Raw genomic sequence first — 19,780 nt, 5'->3', positions numbered from 1 at the left:
TATATATAATATATATATTATATATATATTGCATTGTTTGTGGACAGCTGAATGGAGCAGCTTCTCGCATTCGTGTCTCTTCCTCTACCTTCCATTCTCTTTATTACCACCAGCGTCAGTCAGAATCCCCGGAGTGTCTTCTCTTCCAGAGCTAAGTATTCAGCAGATACTCATTTCTGATTCCCATGAGAAATGTTAATTGAGTCTGGGCTTCTCCACTGAATCCTGAAAATTTCAGTGTATTTCTCTACCTTCCCCACCCACAATCCTGCCAGTTTTGGTGTTACCTTAATCTAAGAACATAACCTAATCTTCCAAGTCTGCTTGCATTTTGTTTGTTTGGGGAAGTTGGCGAGTATTAACAGCTGTTTATTCGGACCAGAACCACATAGAAGCCCGAGGCTTTAGTATTATCCCTCTGCTCTGAACGCATCCATTTCTTTTGTTTCTTCTTATTATTTAGAGTCCTTCAGAGTCTTTGAGTTCATTTTCTATTCGGTTCTTTGTCATAAATATACATTGCGCAGGCATTTTCTTTTTAACGGTGTCCCCCAGATTTTACTTGACCACTTGGCTGCATCCATTTGCCAGATGAAAGTCTATGTTTTTCAAAAACTGCTGAAAATGCCAGTGTAGTCATGCATGCTAAGTGTCAGGAGGAAGAACCGGTGCTGCAACACACAAGATGAAGTCAGAGAGTTATTCCTAAAAGCATAGCATGGCCTTGCTGCCAGCAAATCTCTCTCCTGCCATTCAGAAATTCTCACTTTGTTCAGGTGAAGGTTCTATTGCCACACTTCTTTGAAAATTGCACCGACTCCCTCTCACTTCTTATTTATCCAAAATCAACCAAAATGAGTAAGTGGGCTTTCTGGATTTGCCACAAATGAATCTCACTCTTTTATCACGCAGTAAAATGCCTTTGCTAGAAATGCAGAAAATGGGAGGACAAAAAGAACTGCCAGTGTTTCTGTAAATTCTAATTTTAGTTGTATTAGTTATCTATTGCTTTGACCATCCCACCACTTAATGTCTTCAAACAACAACTATTTCATATGTTCATTATTCTGTAGGTCAGCAGTTGACGCTGGACCCAACTGGTCTCTGTTGATCTCTTCTGGGGCTATTTTCACCTGAAGCCTTTAATGCGGTTGCAATCATCTAACAACTCAGCTGGGATGAGATAGTCTGAGATGGCCTGACTCATATGGATGGGGGTTGATGCTGGCTGTTGGCTAGTTCATTGTCTCCAGCAAGCCGGCTTGGGTTTCTTCACATGGTTCCAGAAAAATTCTCAGCAACAGGAGAGAGTCAAGCCCAATGCGCAAGCATGCTTCAAGCCTCTGCTCTTTCAAATTTGCTAATGTCCCATCAGCCAAAGCAAATCATATGGCTAAGCCCAAGTCAATGTGGGAGGGCAGTACTCAAATGCATGGGTTTGGGGTGGTGGAATCCACTGACACCATTACTATAAAAACCTATCATATTAGTTAAACATCTACATCATTTCTTTTCTGAAAAATGAGATTTACTTGGGGAGATGTTAAGGCAAACTCATTGCTAGGAAGAATATCTGTCAGAGATTTACAGATACAGAGAGGAGATATAAACCTTTGATAGATTTATTAGCACCAGTGAAGCATAATCTGTGCACTGAGGCATTACACCAATTGTAAAAACATATCCACTTCAAAAACAGGAGTATAGGCCCTGCATAGTGGCTCACGCCTGTAATCCCAGCACTTCGGGAGGCTGAGGTGGGAGGATTGCTTGAGCCCAGGAGTTTGAGACCAGCTTCGGCAGCATGGTGGGCCCTGTTTCTACAAAAAATTTTAAAATTAGCCAGGCATGGTGGCATGTGTCTGTGGTTCTAGCTACTCAGGAGGCAGGACGATCACTTGAGCCCTGGAGGTCGAGGCTGCAGTGAGCCATGTTGGCACCACTGCACTCTAGCCTGGACGACAGAGTGATACCTTATCTCCAAAAATAAATAAATAAATAAATAAATAAAAATTTAAAATATACTTAAAAAACAAAAGTCTAGGCCTGTACATTGATTCTGTCTAGATATTTAATATACGATTGCATTCAAGATCCTTTCAAAGGACTTCTATATAGGAGAAGGTGAGACATTCATTGGGTTAGACAAATCAGGTTGGTCATCCCAGTTCTGGTAACAGCGAGAGAGTAAGGCAGCTCTGACAGTTAACAGTAACTAGCATTTCCTGAGCACTTATTCTCAGCCACTGTGTGTGGTTTATTTTCTTTAAGCCTTGAACAGTTCTGATGTGGTTAGTAATCTTATGTCCATTCTGCAAATGTGGAAACCGAGGTCTAAAAGTTTAACTTACCCCAGCACACACAGCTAAAATAGGTTGTGGCTTGAACTCTGTCTATAGAGCCTTAGGAATTGTCCACTAAGTCATGCTACTTCCTCCGTCGCATGGGACAAATGGCTGGGGTCCATGAAAAGATGTCTTTCCGAGGCCCAACATTTCAAATGTATGGTCCTGTTGCATGTTGCTCCTTCACAGAATGGTTTCCTTCTGGTAAGACCTCTGGACTTCAAAGTCATAAACACGGAATCCCAGAGGGCCTTCAGGAGGGAAATGACTTCCGTACAACGTAAGAATTGATGATAGGGTTGATTGCTTCCTAGTTGGATAATGCTGTGATCCTTTCCCATCTAATTACTCCTCCAGAGCATTTTCACATTGCTGTAACTATTGTGTGAGAGAAGTCAAAGCTATTTCTTTCTTGACTAGCTTTCAGTCAATGTGCCTTATGTTTCTCAGTGAAGTAGCTGCTGAGCCCAGCATATCTGGGCTTAAAGATGTAAATGATCCTCTGTTTATGCCAGCACCTTCTCATCAGATAGCATTATTGAAAATCAGAGGTTTAGGATGACTGCCCTCCGACACATCTTTTTTTTTTTTTTTTTTTTTTTTTTGAGACAGAGTTTCGCTCTTGTCACCCAGGCTGGAGTGCAATGGCGCGATCTCCGCTCACCGCAACCTCCGCCTCCTGGGCTCAGGCAATTCTCCTGCCTCAGCCTCCTGAGTAGCTGGGATTACAGGCACGTGCCACCATGCCCAGCTAATTTTTTGTATCTTTAGTAGAGACGGGGTTTCACCATGTTGACCAGGATGGTCTCGATCTCTCGACCTCGTGATCCACCCGCCTCAGCCTCCCAAAGTGCCGACACATCTTAATGGAGTTATTCCAATAATACCAATAAGTGCAGATGATGACTAGAATGTGATGAGGGATAAGAAATGCTATTCTGGGATTAAGTCAGTTTTCTCATAAACATTTTCATAAAATCATAAGTAAATTTAGTCTCTGTACTTTTGTGGTCTATTCCCAAATCTCTACCTCTACCTCCAGGGAACTTGGACTCGATTCTTTAATGTTTCCTTCTACACACCTTGAGCATCATCCAGATTTTAAATTAGGTTTCGTGAAATGAGGCCCCACAGATTTTTTACAACTGTCCAGTCATATACCCTTTGACAAAGAGGAGCTAAGAAGCAATAGCACGTGTCAGAGAAGTGTCCTCACATCTGCCTTTGCAGGGGGGTTGATTTAGCAGAAGAGAAGGCAGTGTTTAGCTAATTTTGAAGAAGAATAAATGCATTAGATGGCATTCAGTCGAGCATGATTTGCATAGCATATAAATTATATAGAATTGCAATGCAGAAAACTCAGAGCTTTCCAGTGGTGAATGGGTCTAATTTGTAGCTATTTCTAGGGACTAAAACATTCTGAAATAATAACTGGAAGATTCACTTTCCATTTCACAATTGGCGGAAAACACAAAATAGGTTAAGGTCTTTTTTTATGTTGTTGTTGTTGTTTTCAAGTAAATCTCTTGGCTAATTCATTTTGATTTTAAAAACATAATGTACTGACTTTTCCCTAATTCTGCACTGAAGTTGTACCCATATTATCTGCCTCAATTTCCAAGCTCTCAGTTCATATTTATGTATTTATAAAGTCTGCTGTTCTCAAAATGGAAGAAATCCTTGCAAAATTATTTAATGAGTTTGGATATTCAATTTGTGATTTTTCACTTAGAATATAAATTTGGAGGCATATTCAAAATTTAAGCATAGCTTGACACCAATTGATATCCACATGGGCAGTATGCAGTCAGATGAAGAAGAGATGAGAAGAATGTCTTCAAAGAAGATAGGACAGAGAATCTGTTTCCTTACGAAGTTTGTTGTTTTGACTCAATGATATAGTGAAGGTATGCTGCAGGAAGGCATCGGTTCTGATCCCAAATCCAGCCATTCGGCTGATGCTCTGAAGGAGAAATAGGGAATAGGGAAACTGGAATTCCATTCAGTAGAATTTGCTGGGCATTGGAATGTGTGCAAGATACTCTCAGAGTATGTAGATGAAATAGACACACATGTTGGCTTCAGGAAATGAACCATCCATTGTAACAGACAAACACCTATCAAATGGGAGGCGAAATGTGCTGTAAGTTTGGATCTTGGTAGAGGAGTTGGTTCTACATTATGAATGTGCTAAATGCCACTGATTTATAGACTTTAAAATGGCTAATTTTATGTTATATGAATGTCACCTCAATATTTTTAAAAATGTGCTGTGAAGAGGCACGGAAGGAGAAAGGAAGAATCCCATTTCTTTGGGAATCTTTGCCTATCATCTCTGGAGAAAAGAAGGCTTGCAGTTGGAAGGTGGGAGCATTTGGGGGCTTAAAGTACCTGAGTATCTCAGTTCTGTTGGTTTACTAGTGGACTACTGGTATTTTGAAAACTCTGCTGTTGTCTGGCCATTCTGGGTTAGAACATAAATCCTGTCAAGAGTAGGTCCACTGGAAATGTATTTGTTTACCTGGTGAGAGGTGGGGACCAAAGCAGTGACCGAAACACCAGAGAACTGGGGAAAGGACCTTAGATTTTAAAACGAACTCTCCCCTCCTTGCTGTGTGGCCTTGGGCAAGTTAAGTTAATTAACCTCTCGGAAATTCTGCTTCCTCACTAGCAGATTAGGGGTCATGAAAACTGTCTCAGATGGTTTTGGAAGAGATTAATACCATAATGCAAAGTGTATTGCACAGAAGAGACGCTAACACATGCTAACAGTTTCCCTTTCTTTCCCGTCTCCCAGCCCCCTCCCCTCTCCCCTGTGGTTAGACTTCATGCTCCACCATAGAAGTCATTTTCTATGTTGCAGCAACAACACTGGCCTGAAAAATTACCCGCATTAGGTTACAATTACGCTGGAGGAACTCTTTTTCTCTCAACTTCATATTTTCTCATGAGACAGCTTCCACTAGAGCAGGGATCTGCAACCCAAATTCAGCCACCGCTTGATTTTGTACAGCCCACGAGCTAAAAAATGATTTTTAACATTTTAAAAGGTTTGAAAATCAGTCATAAGTCGGATATTTTGTGGAACATAAAAATTCCAATTTCAGCATCCATAAATAAAGTTTTATTGGAACACAGTCACATTCATTCATGTATGTTTTGCTTATGGCTGCTCTTGCACTAAAGTGGTGGAGCTGAGCAGCGTGACAGAGACCCGGTGGCCTGCAAAGTACCCAATACTTATTCTCTGATTATGGGAAATGTTTGTGACCCCTGCCCTAGCATGTCATTCCTGGCCCTTCCCTCCCCTCTCTACTTACTTCCCATTGACAGGTGAATCTCTTGGCTGGGTGGGGCCAGTCTATTAAAGACTGCAAGATTTCATCTCCTTTTCTTTCTACTCTGTCATCCACCTGTGGGAAGCACTGATCCTGAGTGACAATATCTACTCCACAGGGCTGTCCCAAGGCCTAGGCTGGGGGAGGGGGGAATAGGAGGGCCCCAAGAGTTTGAGCTGGCTCCCTAGGTTTCTAGCAATTCCATTCTCCCCAATCCTAGTTCCTCAGTTTGAACCCTCATCGTCTCTCATCCGGATGACTAAAACATCGTTCTACATGGCCTTGCTGCCTCCAGCATCATCTTCTTCCAACACAGAGCAACCAAGATGATCTTCTTAAAACAAAACTCTGATCTTATTTCTTCTCTACGGTGAAGAAAAATGGCATGAATGGCCCAATCTTTCATGCCTCACTGTACCCACACCCAAGGTGGTGCCTTCTCATACCAATTCTAGGCTCAAGCATGTGAATTGCTTCAGCTAGGGGAATAATAGCAGACTTGACACAGAAGAGGCTTGAAAAAGCACTTTCATGCTTCCTCCTCTCTTGAATCCCTACTGGTGCCACAAGAACGTGCCCACACTAGCCTGCTGGAGGGATGATGTGGGAGACACGTGGGGGAGAGGCGAGTTGTCCTAGTCAAGGCCGTCCTAGATGAGCCAGGTCCCAACCAGCCTGCTAGGTGTCTGAAAACGCAGAGTGAGTCTGAACCAGAGAGGCAGAACTGTCTAGCCAACCCGCAGATTTGTGAACAATGATTGAAGGTTGTCATTTTAAGTTTCTAAGCTTTGGTGTGGCTTGTTATTCGGCCATAGCTAACCGATACACCTACTTTAACTCTTCCGTGCCTTTAATTGCCTTTGCCAAAAGCCCAAACTCCTGAATATAATAACACAGAAGGTCTTTCATCATCTTGCTGAGCTCCATACCTTTAGGTTAACCAGCCCTTTCCAGTGATGTGCGGCTTTCATTGTAAGAACAGGTTCCCAACCCCCTTGCCTGCTTCTCTCTTTACTGAACAGTTCTGGTTTCCTCTGCTTAGATTGCCCCTCAAATTGAGTTGATCTTGGATTCCCTTTTTGGCCGTAACTTACACGCACCCTTTAAATCAAGGTGTTTTCCAAACTTCGAGTTGATCCACTGGGTTATGAGATAAGTTTAGAGAGTTACAAGTAGCATTTTTTTAAGATGACATCGGAAAAAAAAAAAAAAAAAGAAAAAAGAAAGAAACAGAGAAGGATAAAATAGAAAAATATCAGAGTGAATTCTATGTAGTTAGTATGTTTTCAATGTGTGTGCATTGGTTTGCTGTGTAATATGTGTATATTTTTTCTGCTGGCCATGATAAAAAAATGTTTGAAAACATATTGCTTTAGAACATTACCGCTGGTTACTCTACATAGATAGTGCCCCAATCTGCCTGTCGTCACACCCAACCCATGATGGTTCCCATAGGCAGCTTTCCCCAGGGCCTGGCCTGTCTCACCTGCCCTCACCAGCCTCTCCACCCACGTCACCCTCCGCTCTCCAACAGGCCCTGTCACAATGAAGGAACAGCTTCCCTGTACGATTAGCACCCTCTCATGCCTGTGTGCCTTTGCAATTTGGTTTATCCTCTGCCAATAAAAACCTTTCCTTCCTCATTCGACTGGAAAATTCCTATTTGTTAGGAGTAGTGTAAGTGCGTCCTCCATTATTCAATCTGCAAGACGTAGCTCAAACAGCACGTTCTCTGGGAAGCTGCTTCTTCCCCTCCCTTCTCTTACACACCAAAGCTTACAATACATCAAACTTAAAAGCATTGTTTTTAAGTTTGAACTCTGATTTCCCATGTTTTTTACTGGAGAGTCATCTGTGTTTCTGTGTACTCCCATAACCCTCCCACCCCCGTGCATGCAGCTGACACACCCTTAGCAATTAGATTTATAGTTGTTGCATCTTGTGTATATTTTCCATACAAGGTTGGAAGCTCCATGAGGTGAAGGACTGAGTCCTGTTTATCTTTGCATCACCAGCACCTAGAGCAGGGCCTGGCATTCAGCTTGAGTCAAAATTGTCTCCTTGTATGTTTTGGGAAGTGTGAGCGGCCTGTGGGGATGAGATACAGGGACACTTGGCCTCAGTGGGAAGACGGTGGGTGGCCCAAGGAAACCAAGGGGAGGGGGCACACCAGGTGCCAGGGCTCCTTCCAAGGAAAAGGGGTGAGCTCCCATGAAGCCCATCCAGCTTCCTTAGTAATTCAACCAGCCATGTTCCTAAGCACTTGAGAAACAAAGCAAAATAAAGAAGCCCAAACCCACACAATGTGAAGGAGCAGAAAAACACTCCACAGCCGCTTCTAGAGGGTTTTGTGTGCTGCAACACAGCAGATGAATACAGAAGCACACGAAGTAAACAGAGATAAGAGAAATCCCGTGAAAGGCACAGGAACCTCAGGGCTGGGGAAGGATGGGACCGTTTATAGAGAGCAGGGAGGAAGAAGATAAGAGCTGAAGCTGAGACTGACATGAAGATGGGCGTGCAAGGGACCCTGACAAGTCAGAAGGAAAATGTTTCTCACGGGTTATATAAAGGAGCAGAAGTGAACCGGGAAGTAACAGACAGCTTCGGAGAGACCAGGGGGAGTAATTTAGTGACTCAAAAAGTACACTCTGTGGAAAATTCACACGAATTCTTTGCTCCATGCTGCACTTGCACAGCGCTGTTGTGGGATTTTTCCACACGCTGCTTGTCCTCGTTACCAGGTTTCCAATAAAGGGCTCTGCTGTGGCCATCGTTAATTAATTACAGGTACGATGAATGGTTGCCGAGTACCAAATGGAGAAAGTTAGTACAGGAGGCTTTGAGAATTTCACCCTAATTTACACAAGTCATAAAGGGGGGATTAACTTACCCCTGGGTGTTTATAAATAATTCCAGGACCTAGCACAGTGCCTGGCACACTCGTAGGAGGGAAACAGCTGAAGAGGAGTCAATGAATCATTTTATAGCTCTTTTACCCTTGCTAAAGCAACCAAACCACTTTGGTTTATAAGAATAGCAGTTCCTAAAATAGACAACATGTCTCTAGAAGACTGTGCTAACTGGGCAATGAGGAGTAGAGAGAGGAAAGGGCGGAGGGGGAGGAGGGGGAAAACGAAAGAAGGAAAAAAAAAAACCTTCTCTCTCTTTGAGGCCGTACAGGCCAATTTCAAGGAGAAAATGTTCTGTGTGAGGGTATGATTCAACCAACTCAATCAGATTCAAAGGAAAATAAAGTCAGGCAGGTGAAACCCCAAACCAGGAAGAGTGGCAGTGACTTTGGACTCAGAGTTTATGATGAGTCTGAAAGAGCATAAAATAACTGTCAGTTTCTTGTAGCAGAGCCAGCTTCCTGGTTTTTAAAATGATTTGTATAATCAACTTGGGGGATTTGAACTAGGTGATGAATCAATTACCTCAATGAGATAAAATGCCTAAACTCCATTCATGCATCTGGGAACAACAGAAACAACAAAAAAGATACTGTCAGGTGTTTCCTGCGAAGCAGGTTGAGCAAATCTCCTGGTCCAGGGGTCACAAGCTGTTCACCCCCACAGTGAACTCCAAGCAGTGCTACAGTAGTTTGTTGGGGCAAATACCTCACTGCCCTTGGGAATAAAAATAACAATAAGAGCCGGGCGCGGTGGCTCAAGCCTGTAATCCCAGCACTTTGGGAGGCCGAGGCGGGTGGATCACGAGGTCAAGAGATCGAGACCATCCTGGTCAACCTGGTGAAACCCCGTCTCTACTAAAGATACAAAAAATTAGCTGGGCATGGTGGCACGTGCCTGTAATCCCAGCTACTCAGGAGGCTGAGGCAGGAGAATTGCCTGAACCCAGGAGGCGGAGGTTGCGGTGAGCCGAGATGGCGCCATTGCACTCCAGCCTGGGTAACAAGAGCGAAACTCCGTTTCAAAAAAAAAAAAAAAAAAAAAAAAAAACAATAAGAAAAGAGAGAGCAGGGAGAAACTGAGAAGGAAAGGGGTCACTAAAGTAACCAGGGGCTAGACAAGGCAACCTAGCACACAAAAGGAAGGAAGGAATGGACCTAATAAGAAACAATTTGAGTATAGTCGGTTGGAGCTTTCGCCTAGATGGGCTGCTGCGAAAACAAACAACTTCACGTCAGCTACTTACTGGCTACTGCCTTCAAAGGCAGTCCATAACATCCCCAGCTATCCCCTAGGAAAAGAGTTCTCGAGCAATTCAGGTAGCTGGAAATAACACACAAATTCTCCAGGACAACAATTTTAGAATAAGAAAGCACCAACAGAGAGAGAAGGGATCTTTAGATTCTGAGTCACAGTGTTTGTACCTTTAACACAGTTTGATATATAAAAATTACTCACTATATATGAGTTAATTTTTTTTTCTCTCTCTCTCCACACACACACACACACACACACACACACACACACACACATACACACTCACTGGTGTACCCAAAGCACTCTATAGTCTGTGCCTGGTTCCTACCTCTTCTGCTGGTCTCTATCCAGATAACTAGAACATCTTGATCCCTACCTATTAGCTAAGCCCTTGCTCACATTTTTATGACCAGTCTGGACTTGAAACAGTAGGAATTTCTTCAGCTACAACTCAGTCCTATGGAGCAAACCATGAGGTCACCCAACTAGAAGTCCAGCCCTGGTCTGTGGCCCTAGTTGGTTAACTAGTTTTCTGTAACAATCACAACACTCACCATCTCCATGTACCCCAGGATGGCCCGTGGGTTTCTATCTTGAGGACCCTCTGCCTGAGATGGTGTTTAGATAACTTGTCTACTACTTCTTCTCGGACTAGGGCCAACAAGCACCAATCACCTCGTTTTGTTCCAATCACAAACAGGCATGGAGTGCAAGGCGTTATGGTCCCCAGCAACCAGGACAGAACCGACAGGGAGGAGGCACCAGGAAAACAGCTGCCAGACTCTCCCTCACCAGGGAAAGAATGACCTCACCTCACTTCACCAGGGTAGGGCACAGGCTGCATGGAGTGTGTAGAGGGAAGCAGGGTGATCCAATCAGAGCCTTAGGTCTCACTCTAGAATCACAGGGACTGCAGAGGGAGAGTAGCACAGGAGAGATATGCAGGGAGGCGGCGTTCTTGGAAGATTTACTCACGTGCACCATTACCCTAGACAGCAGGCTGGAATCTCAGAGACAAAAACTAGTCTCAGAGCACAGATCTGGTAAGACTACACAAATTGGTGGTCAGTGAGTTCTTGTCCTAGGAAGAGGAGCTGATATCCTGAGCAGCACAGCTGAGTGCTAAGAAGACCTGTAGATCAGGGCCACAGCTGTCATCCCAGCACTTTGGGAGGCCGAACCATGTGAATCATTTGAGGTCAGGAGTTCGAGACCAGCCTGGCCAACATGGTGACACCCTGTCTCTACTAAAAATATAAAAATTAGCCAGGTGGTAGCAGTGTGCGCCTGTAATCCCAGCTACCCGGGAGGCTGAGGCAGGAGAATCACTTGAACCCAAGAGGCGGAGGTTGTGGTAAGCTGAGATTTTACCAGTGCACTCCAGCCTGGGCGACAGAGTGAAACCCTGTCCCAGGAAAAAAAAAGAAGACCTGTATATGAGGAAATGCCTCCCAGAGAAGAAAGACATGATTCATACACATGAGGATAAGTGAGCGTCATTATTTCGTAGGCTTTCCCCTGCCTCTAGTCTTGCAACTTTCCCCTCTGCCCTGCCTCTCACATTCAGATTCATTTCCTAAAACACATCTTTTGTCAGGTCACTTCCTATTCAGGATCTTGGCCAAATGCTTCTTTATCACCAGATACCTGTATCTTCAGCTGTCCAACCTAGTAGCTGTCACGAATTCTCCGAGACAGGACAGTGTGGCACCACCAAAACCCAGGTCAGAAGTATACTGCAGAGAGGTTTATGAGGCAAGAATTGAAACTAGATAGCTGTATTTTGTGCTTGGGGCCTTGCTGAGACTTTTAAGTGGAGCATTTTTAGTGCAGTTTTGAGAATGGATGACCGATTATGAAACATGAGTGAAAAGAAGATCGTAGGAACTGGGCTTTTGATCAGCTGAAGAAAAAAAAGACTAACGCTTAGTGTTTGTTGGAGTGAAGTCACATGTGATCAGTGTGTATTTTTCACACCTTAATTGGTCTGCCCAATATTTATTCATTTATTCCACATGTGTTTGTTGAGGTCTTACTCTGTCTAGGCCTGGTACAAATTGTAGGGGATACAGTGCTAAACAAGATATACAAGGTTCTCAGGGGCAGGGCTTGGGGGTGAGGAGAAAAGGTTCAAGAGATCTATTGTATAACATGGTGACTATAGTTAATAACGATATGTTGTATTTTTGAAAAATGCTAAGAGAGTGAATGTTCAGTGTTCTCATCACACAAGTGATAACCATGTGACTTAATACACGTTAGATAGATTTAGTCATTCCACAATGTATACATACTTCAAAACATCATGTGATATACAATAAATATATATACTTTTATCAGTCAGTTTTTTAAAATAAGATTTTTGAGCAGACCAAACGTTTTGTTTATTTTTCTTGAGACAGATTCTCACTCTGTCGCCCAGGATGGAGTGCAGTGGCGCCATCTCGGCTTGTGCAACCTCTGCCTCCCAGGTTCAAGTGATTCTCCTGCCTCAGCCTCTCCAGTAGCTGGGATTACAGGTGTGCACCACCAGACCTGGCTAGTTTTTGCATTTTTAGTAAAGACAGGGTTTCATCATGTTGGCCAGGTTGGTCTTGAACTCCTGACCTCAGGTGATCTGCCTGCTTTGGCCTCCCAAACTGCTGGGATTACAGGTGTGAGCCACCATGCCTGGCCCAGATGAAAAGTTTTAAAAGCAATAAAAAGTCCTTATATAGAGATCTCATGTGCAACGTGAGTACTGTAACATTGTATTGTATACCGGCTATTTGCTAAGAGAGTAGATTTTAGGAATAACTATGTGAGATGATGAATATGCTAATTTACTTGACTATAGTAACTGTTTCAGTAGTTTAAGTGTACCAAAACATCATGCTGCACACCTTAACCAAATGTTAACACAAAAATGGTAACATTTTTGTTTTAAAGATATACAGGGTTCTGCCTTCAGGCAATTGCAAAGCAAAGATGGATGTGATGAGAGGGGATGTGTAGAATGTTCCAGAAACACATGCGAGGCCATCTAACCCTGGCTTGGGGATCCCCTAGTCTCAACTGCCGTTGTTCTTCTTAGCCAGATGAGTTTTCTCCCATTTTCTTGCACACGTCCTACGTATTCTTGACTTTGGCTCTGGGATTATACTTTCAGCCAGCCTACTCAGGACCTATTAATTCTTTAAGACCTAGCCTATGTCTCAGATTCCATCTAAAGAGGCTTCTGTTCAAGATGGCATACAGATTTATACATTTAGGTCCACACCCCATCCCTCAGCTCCAAACACATAACAGTGGTAGATAAAAAATATGTTAAAAGAAATCTAAACACAAATGGCCATGCTAAAAAACATTTTTTTATGGACCAGAAACAAAGCAAAAACAGTACCATAAGCAAGATTATCAGGGATGAAACGAGGCGCACGCCGTGAAGTGGAAATACCTGGTATGCAAAGGAGGTCAGAGAGAGCCCATTTCATTGAGTGAAACCAATACTTTTGCAGACTCGCTCACTCATGAAGGGAGGATGAAAAAAGTTGCAATGGGCCCTTACCTTGAACAATGGAGTGTATGCAGCTGAGTATCTTGAAAGACAGGAAATAATGGATCTCATCTTGAAGCAAGAATATGGGTCAAGCAGCCCACTGGGTTAGTAACCTGTGCCTTTTTCAATTTCAGTAGGACAGGAGCTTCTGCAGTGCTGGCAGTGGGGGCTGGGAAGGGGGAGACACTGATAGCTACATACTGGACCTGGGTGGGAGGTGGGGGGCCGAGTAAAAAAACAACAAAATTGGCAGAGTCTGAGGGAACAAAGAAGAAAGAAAACAATAAAGTCTCCTTTTCATAATGAGCCTTCAAACTAAAATTCCAAAACACATGGAGAAAACTAAGACGACAGAGATAAATAACCAGGGATATATTTATTACCAAGAAATGAAAATAATAGATTAATATGAAAATGTCTCCAAAATAGGTGTGTTTAAGATCTTCAAAGAGATAAAGGAAGAACCATCACTTATGAAAAAACAATAATTCTGAAACAAAACAGATGAGACAAGAACAAGTAGATATAAAACCTAACCAATGGAAAGTTTTAGGAATATAAAAATACAGTCAGTGACATAAAAATCATAATGAACAGGATAAACTCTAGAACAGACATATTGGACAGATAATTAAAGAATTGGAAAATAATGTTGAGAAACTCACCCAGAATGCAGCACAGAATGATAGAGATGAAAACTACAAATGTCAGGTAGAAAACACAGAAAATAAATGCAATGACTCCAGGATGGCTGTTACAGGAATTCTCTTTTTAAAAGAGAATCGAGAGAGTAGCAGATACTGGTAGAGATGATTGCTGAGAATGTTCTGGACTTGAAGACAGGTAAAAGTCTACAACTTACGCTGAACAGGAGACACGTGTTTGAATGCCCCAGGTGCCCTGGCTCTGCTTACCTCCCTGACATCATCTCTACCTCTTTGCTTCTCTCCCATTGCTCAGCTGTCCTGGCCTCCTTGCTAGTCCTTGACTAAAACAAGGCACCCCTACCCCAGAGCCGTTGCATTTCCTCTTTCTCTGTTGAAATGCTTTCCCCCAGGATAACCTGTAGGCCTCACTCTCTCAATTTTTTTTTTAAAGATTCTCTTCCAATGTGACCTTATTGGTAAAATCTTCCCTGATATAAATAAATAAATATTTGCTTAGGAAACGAATGACTGAATGGGTGGGTAGAAGCATACTGTCCTTTCTGCACCTGAAAACCTCACCCACCTACACGTATCTGGTACTGTGGTGGGTACAGGGATATGTGTCTAATTTAGTTTTTCCAAATTCCATGAAATTCCCAATCTATGTCTGAAAAGCTGCCATTATTACATGTGCATATGAATTAATATGTAATGACAGATGTGCTCAATCTATTTCCCCCAAAAGTTCATTGTCCTTTATAATAGAAGAATAAAATCATGGAATTATAAAGTTAAAAGGTGTATTTAGAGCTTATTAACTTCACCTTCTACATTTCACATGTGAAAAACTGAGGCCAGGAAAGGTGAAGGGGACACTCAGTCAAGCGAAGTAACAGAGCCAGGACCAGAGATCTGTCTCTCGACTCTGAGCCCAGTGTTCTTTCTGCCATACTTCATGTCTCCTTTATTCTACCTGCTTTCAGAGAGAAACGAGGTCATAAATCTGTCCCTTAAACCAACATTTTAACCCCTCTGTGCGTGTGCATCGTTTCTAGGTAACAATAGATTACCCTTACTTGCTTCAGAGATGTTAAGGCTTCCAGGTGCCACTTCATTAAAAATGTAATTTTAATGTGTTTTTATTTCTACAGCTTCTTGTCATTAAGAGCCTATAATTAAAATAATTAGAAGAAGAATCTTGCCTGTTAATCAGTCTACATTTCAATAAAACATTTTAAAATTCTCAGTCCAAAGCTGTTACCTTATTATTTAAGCATGAGTTCTATTATATAAATTGTCACCACAGCACTGCCAACCAGTTATTTATAGAAAAAAATCTGTTAGCTTTTCCTTGGTAAACCAATGTCCCTCTATGCTGAAGTTATTGAAGAAATTATAGGGAGAAGGAAGATGGGTGGGTTTGCATCCCCCCAGCGTAACTGCGCTCTGGAAGACTTCCAAAATCTTTTTTGGATGCAGTGTACGTCAAGAGGGTTGAGAAGGAACACAATTTTTTCAGCAGTGAGAATTCACGGTGCTAAATTTTGGGTGTCATGCATACATATATATATATACACACAGACATATGTATGTGGTGATAGTGATGAAAAGATTTTTTAAGCTGCTATAATTCAGGCAGGCTACATTCCACTGGTGCAGTGGGGTTTGAGACACTAAAAAGCAATAAAAATGATAACCTCTAAAACCAATTTCTCATTGTAAGTGTTCTATTCTGTTTGCTGTAAGCCTGCACTGCCCGGAAGCCTCATGCTAGAGAGTTTCTGTAGAACACAGAAAACAGTTTGAACTTCCCCCAGAGGTAACCTCTGTTTGACCAGGGAGAGTCTTGGTTGGAAGGCCACTAGAGCTCATTCACAGGGTGTGGAACTGATGCCATCTATTTATTTCATGACCCTGCTAACTTCATTAAATACCCACTTCCCTGGGGTTTTATATGCAATGAGCTCATTTCCATGAACAAGGTGATCATGCAGCTAATAAGAACTTAGATCCAAGTCTTAAGAAATAATAAATAATATTTTAAGAAACTACTATGAGATAAACATAGTAAAATATTTTGAAAAATAATGAGGAACTTTTCTCTCTTCCTGGACAAGGAGCTTTAGGACAGGTTTATGGAATTAGAAGAAATATAAAGGAAAAACATGGAACATGTGACGTGACTCCCTGAGGCATCTAGTCCCTAAGATGGCCACCGCCCCGTCTCCTATTATCTATATGTTTATACAATTCTTTCCTCTCAGGTGTGGGCAGGACTGGTGACTTGCCTCTAAGCAATAGAAGGCTGTAAAGGTGGTGGAATGTCTCTGTCGTGATTACGTTATTCATAATGTCCATCTTGCTAGCAGACTCTCTCCCCCGATGGCTTTGATGAAATAAACTACCACGTAAAACAACGCCCACGCAGCAAGGAACCAAGGTTGTCCTCTGGGTGACAGACAGCAAGGAACTAAGGCCTTCAGTTCAGCAACCTGCAGGTAATCAAACGCTGCCAACGACAATGTGAGCGTGGAAGCCAGTCCTTCCCCAGTCCAGCCCCAGAGGAGACCCCAACGCTGGCTGACACCTTGATTGCCATCCTCTGAGAGACTCTGAAGCAGAGGACCCAGCTGAGTTGTGCCCAGGTCATGTCCTACAGAGAATAAGTTAGCATTTTTTAAGCCACTAAGTTTGTGGCAATTTGTTATGAAGCAATAGATAACTGATACATTGTTTATTGACAAAAGTGGGGTCACATTCCTGAGAAAGGAAATGTTGCATGAAATGGAAAAGAGCATAGAGTTGGATAACAGAGTCCCTGCCATGCCATCTAGTATCTGTATGCCTCAGTTAGTTCCATAACTTCTCTCAACCTCAGTTTCTCTGTTTCTAATATGAAGATGGTTCCTGCCTCACGGTACTGTTCGTAGGGGTAAATCAGATACAGTATTTAGTAGCATGTCTGGCAGATATGAAATATTTAATAGATGCTATTTATTGCTACAATATGATGTAGACTTATCCACTAGAACGATTACAGCCTTCACCCGGGGACCCTAGCATGGTATAGCTATCCATCGAGTTGGTTTTCCTAGCTTCTTTGTTTCCTCTTGTCAGGATTTCATGTTTCAGGGAGACTGAGTAACCTTCCATTCAGTCCTGAAAGCTTTTACTCTCATGGGTATTATAAATGTTCTCCTCGTGGTATGTGACGTGATTATCGAATTCTTTTTGTCTGAAGTAAAACTAGGGAAATGTAAGAAGTGATGAGTTATTAAGAATCCTTTTTCAAATAAGGAAACAGATAAAATTCCCTCACTGGCCTGAATATATGACCTCGGTCTTGGTACACAAGGTAGCTCTGCATTCGGGAGAGACTTCATTATCTGCCTGAGAACACTGAGCTGTCAGTCCCAAATTTTTAGCAGCCTTTTGCTTTCTTCGTTGGCATTACCACTTCAGAAATTGTGAAATTTTTATCTTCCACTTGAACGGTGTCAGTCAATGCAATAGTAAAAGACTTCAGTCTATAATGCAAAGGCTTCTTAGACTCTGACCAGGCTACACCTATAGTTAAAAGAAACTATAATTTCATTTGAATGCCCTGCCTTTGTGATTAAAAAAAAATCAGTGAAACTTTATATTTAAAAGCCATCCAGCTTGGAAACCCAAGAAATAGGAGATCTGTTTTGCAATCATGTGATGGCTATCTGCATGACAGGAGAGATGGGTTGACCTTTTTCAAGAAGAACCCATTCTATTCCTTCACGGAGAATTATAAGAAGGTGGTTTTTTCCATTCTTCTTCTGCCTCATCCCTAAACCTGCCTTTCCATTTTTTACAACCACCACATAAAGCAAAAACATATTCCTGTCGTCACTTTGTGTATCCATTGATTGGTTAGAAGACCTGGGTTCAATTGTTGGCTCTGCCACTTACTAGTTTTGTCTCTCGGGCAAATCATTTCATCTCTCAAAGTCTTAGTTTCCTCACCAGTAAAATGAAGACAAGAATAATAGCTTCGAAGGGTGGCTCTAAAGGTGCAATGAGATATGTGAAAAGGCCAGACTCAATAATTTTGTTCTCCATATATATGTTAGGATGCAGCATTAATTTCAGGGAAAAAAAAATTAATGCTTCTGTTCTTCTGTATACACTCAGTTTTTCTTATGTCTGAGCAATAAGCTATCTAGCACACTGTTCATAAATGTCCATTGTATTCTAAGGTATATTGCAGGTCAAAATATTTGCTTATGATTCCTTTTAATGGAGATAATACCTAATATTTACTTAAGCACTTGCTATGGGCAAGTACTTCACATGTGTGATTCAATCGATCCTCATAGTAGCTCTGTGAAGGAGCTGAAGCTCAGAGAGGTTGAATGACTTGCTAAGGGTCATGCAGCTTGATGGAGGTAGGAATCAAACCTAGTTATCTGAATCAGTGACCCCGCACTACAGCTGACCCCGCAATGCTTCCATGCTCCTCTTGCAAGTGTTAACTCTCTTGGGGACTTAGCCTCTAAACCAGTAGAACCAAAGAAACAGGGAGCAGAAAGTTTTGCAAGTGGGCCATTAGGTGTATCTGGGGTTAATGCTGCAGATACTGCAGGCCTCGGTTCTCTGAGACAAGTGCTCTGATTTGGGGGAAGAAAGTCCCATGTATTATAGGTCCCTGGTTGGCACGTATAGCATGACAGCGGTTGCGGTAAACATTATGCAGAGCTCTTTGATTTTGCAACCTAAATGAAACCTTCCAAGGTGAGTGTTATTAGTGGAAAGTGATAATTTTAATTCCTGTTTGTTATAAGTATATGCTTATGAAAATTATGTAATCAATGATAAAAGAAACGATTTAAATGGCACTGCCTCTAAATAGCTTTACCTCCACCAGCTTCTGCCTGTTCGAGCAGCGTTATAAATAAGCAGCTTTATATAGTTGTATTTTCTTATTTTCCTTTAGATTCCCTGTGATCCATGAGCCTTCCAAAGCCTACCCTATCCAAAGCATCAGTAATAAATCATAAATATTTATAGCATTTAATCATGAGGCAGCCAAAGAACTAAAGAAGTGTTATATTATTCAGCAACTCATTAAGCACCCAGCATGCTTATAATCCAATGGTGCGGCCTGGGAATGGTTTCCTTCTCCCTCTTCTTTAGGAAAAAAAATTCATTAATGCGCGCATATGTTTAAGTTGCAGCAGGTGTGGACCAAAGTCAATTAGACAGCACCATCCCTGATGTCCTAGAGATGTATAATTTAACAAAACAGCAAAATGTATTCTCCTCGCCATCCCATTACAGAGCAAAGAAGGGAAAGATGGAGGGGAGGGGGGCAGAAGGGAGAGAAACAATTACGGAGCCCTCCTGTGAGCTAGGCAATCATAGCCGGAACATCACATTTACATTATTAATGACCCTATTTCATTTCCATGGCCACATTCCCTTTGTTTGATTATTTCTGAAGGGAAAATATTAGATATGTTACTCAGCATACAGGACACACAAACAATCAGAACCATTCAAATGTGGGATGGGGCCTCCCTTTAGAGGTAAGAGTCTTATCGCTGGCAGTTTACCCAGAAGCAGGATGCCTCCTAGCAGGGGTTTCGAAGAGAGGATTTCTATCAGAAGAGATGACCGGAATCACTTCTTCAGAGCACAAAAATGCAAACCCCCTTTTTCTTCTTCTACAACAGAGGTTTAAATTCTAAAATACTCACTTTCGCAGAAAGTGTAG

The sequence above is a fragment of the Saimiri boliviensis genome, chromosome 11, assembly GCF_048565385.1.
Source record: "Saimiri boliviensis isolate mSaiBol1 chromosome 11, mSaiBol1.pri, whole genome shotgun sequence".
Lineage (NCBI taxonomy): Eukaryota > Metazoa > Chordata > Mammalia > Primates > Cebidae > Saimiri > Saimiri boliviensis.
Note: the sequence above shows the minus strand (reverse complement) of the source record.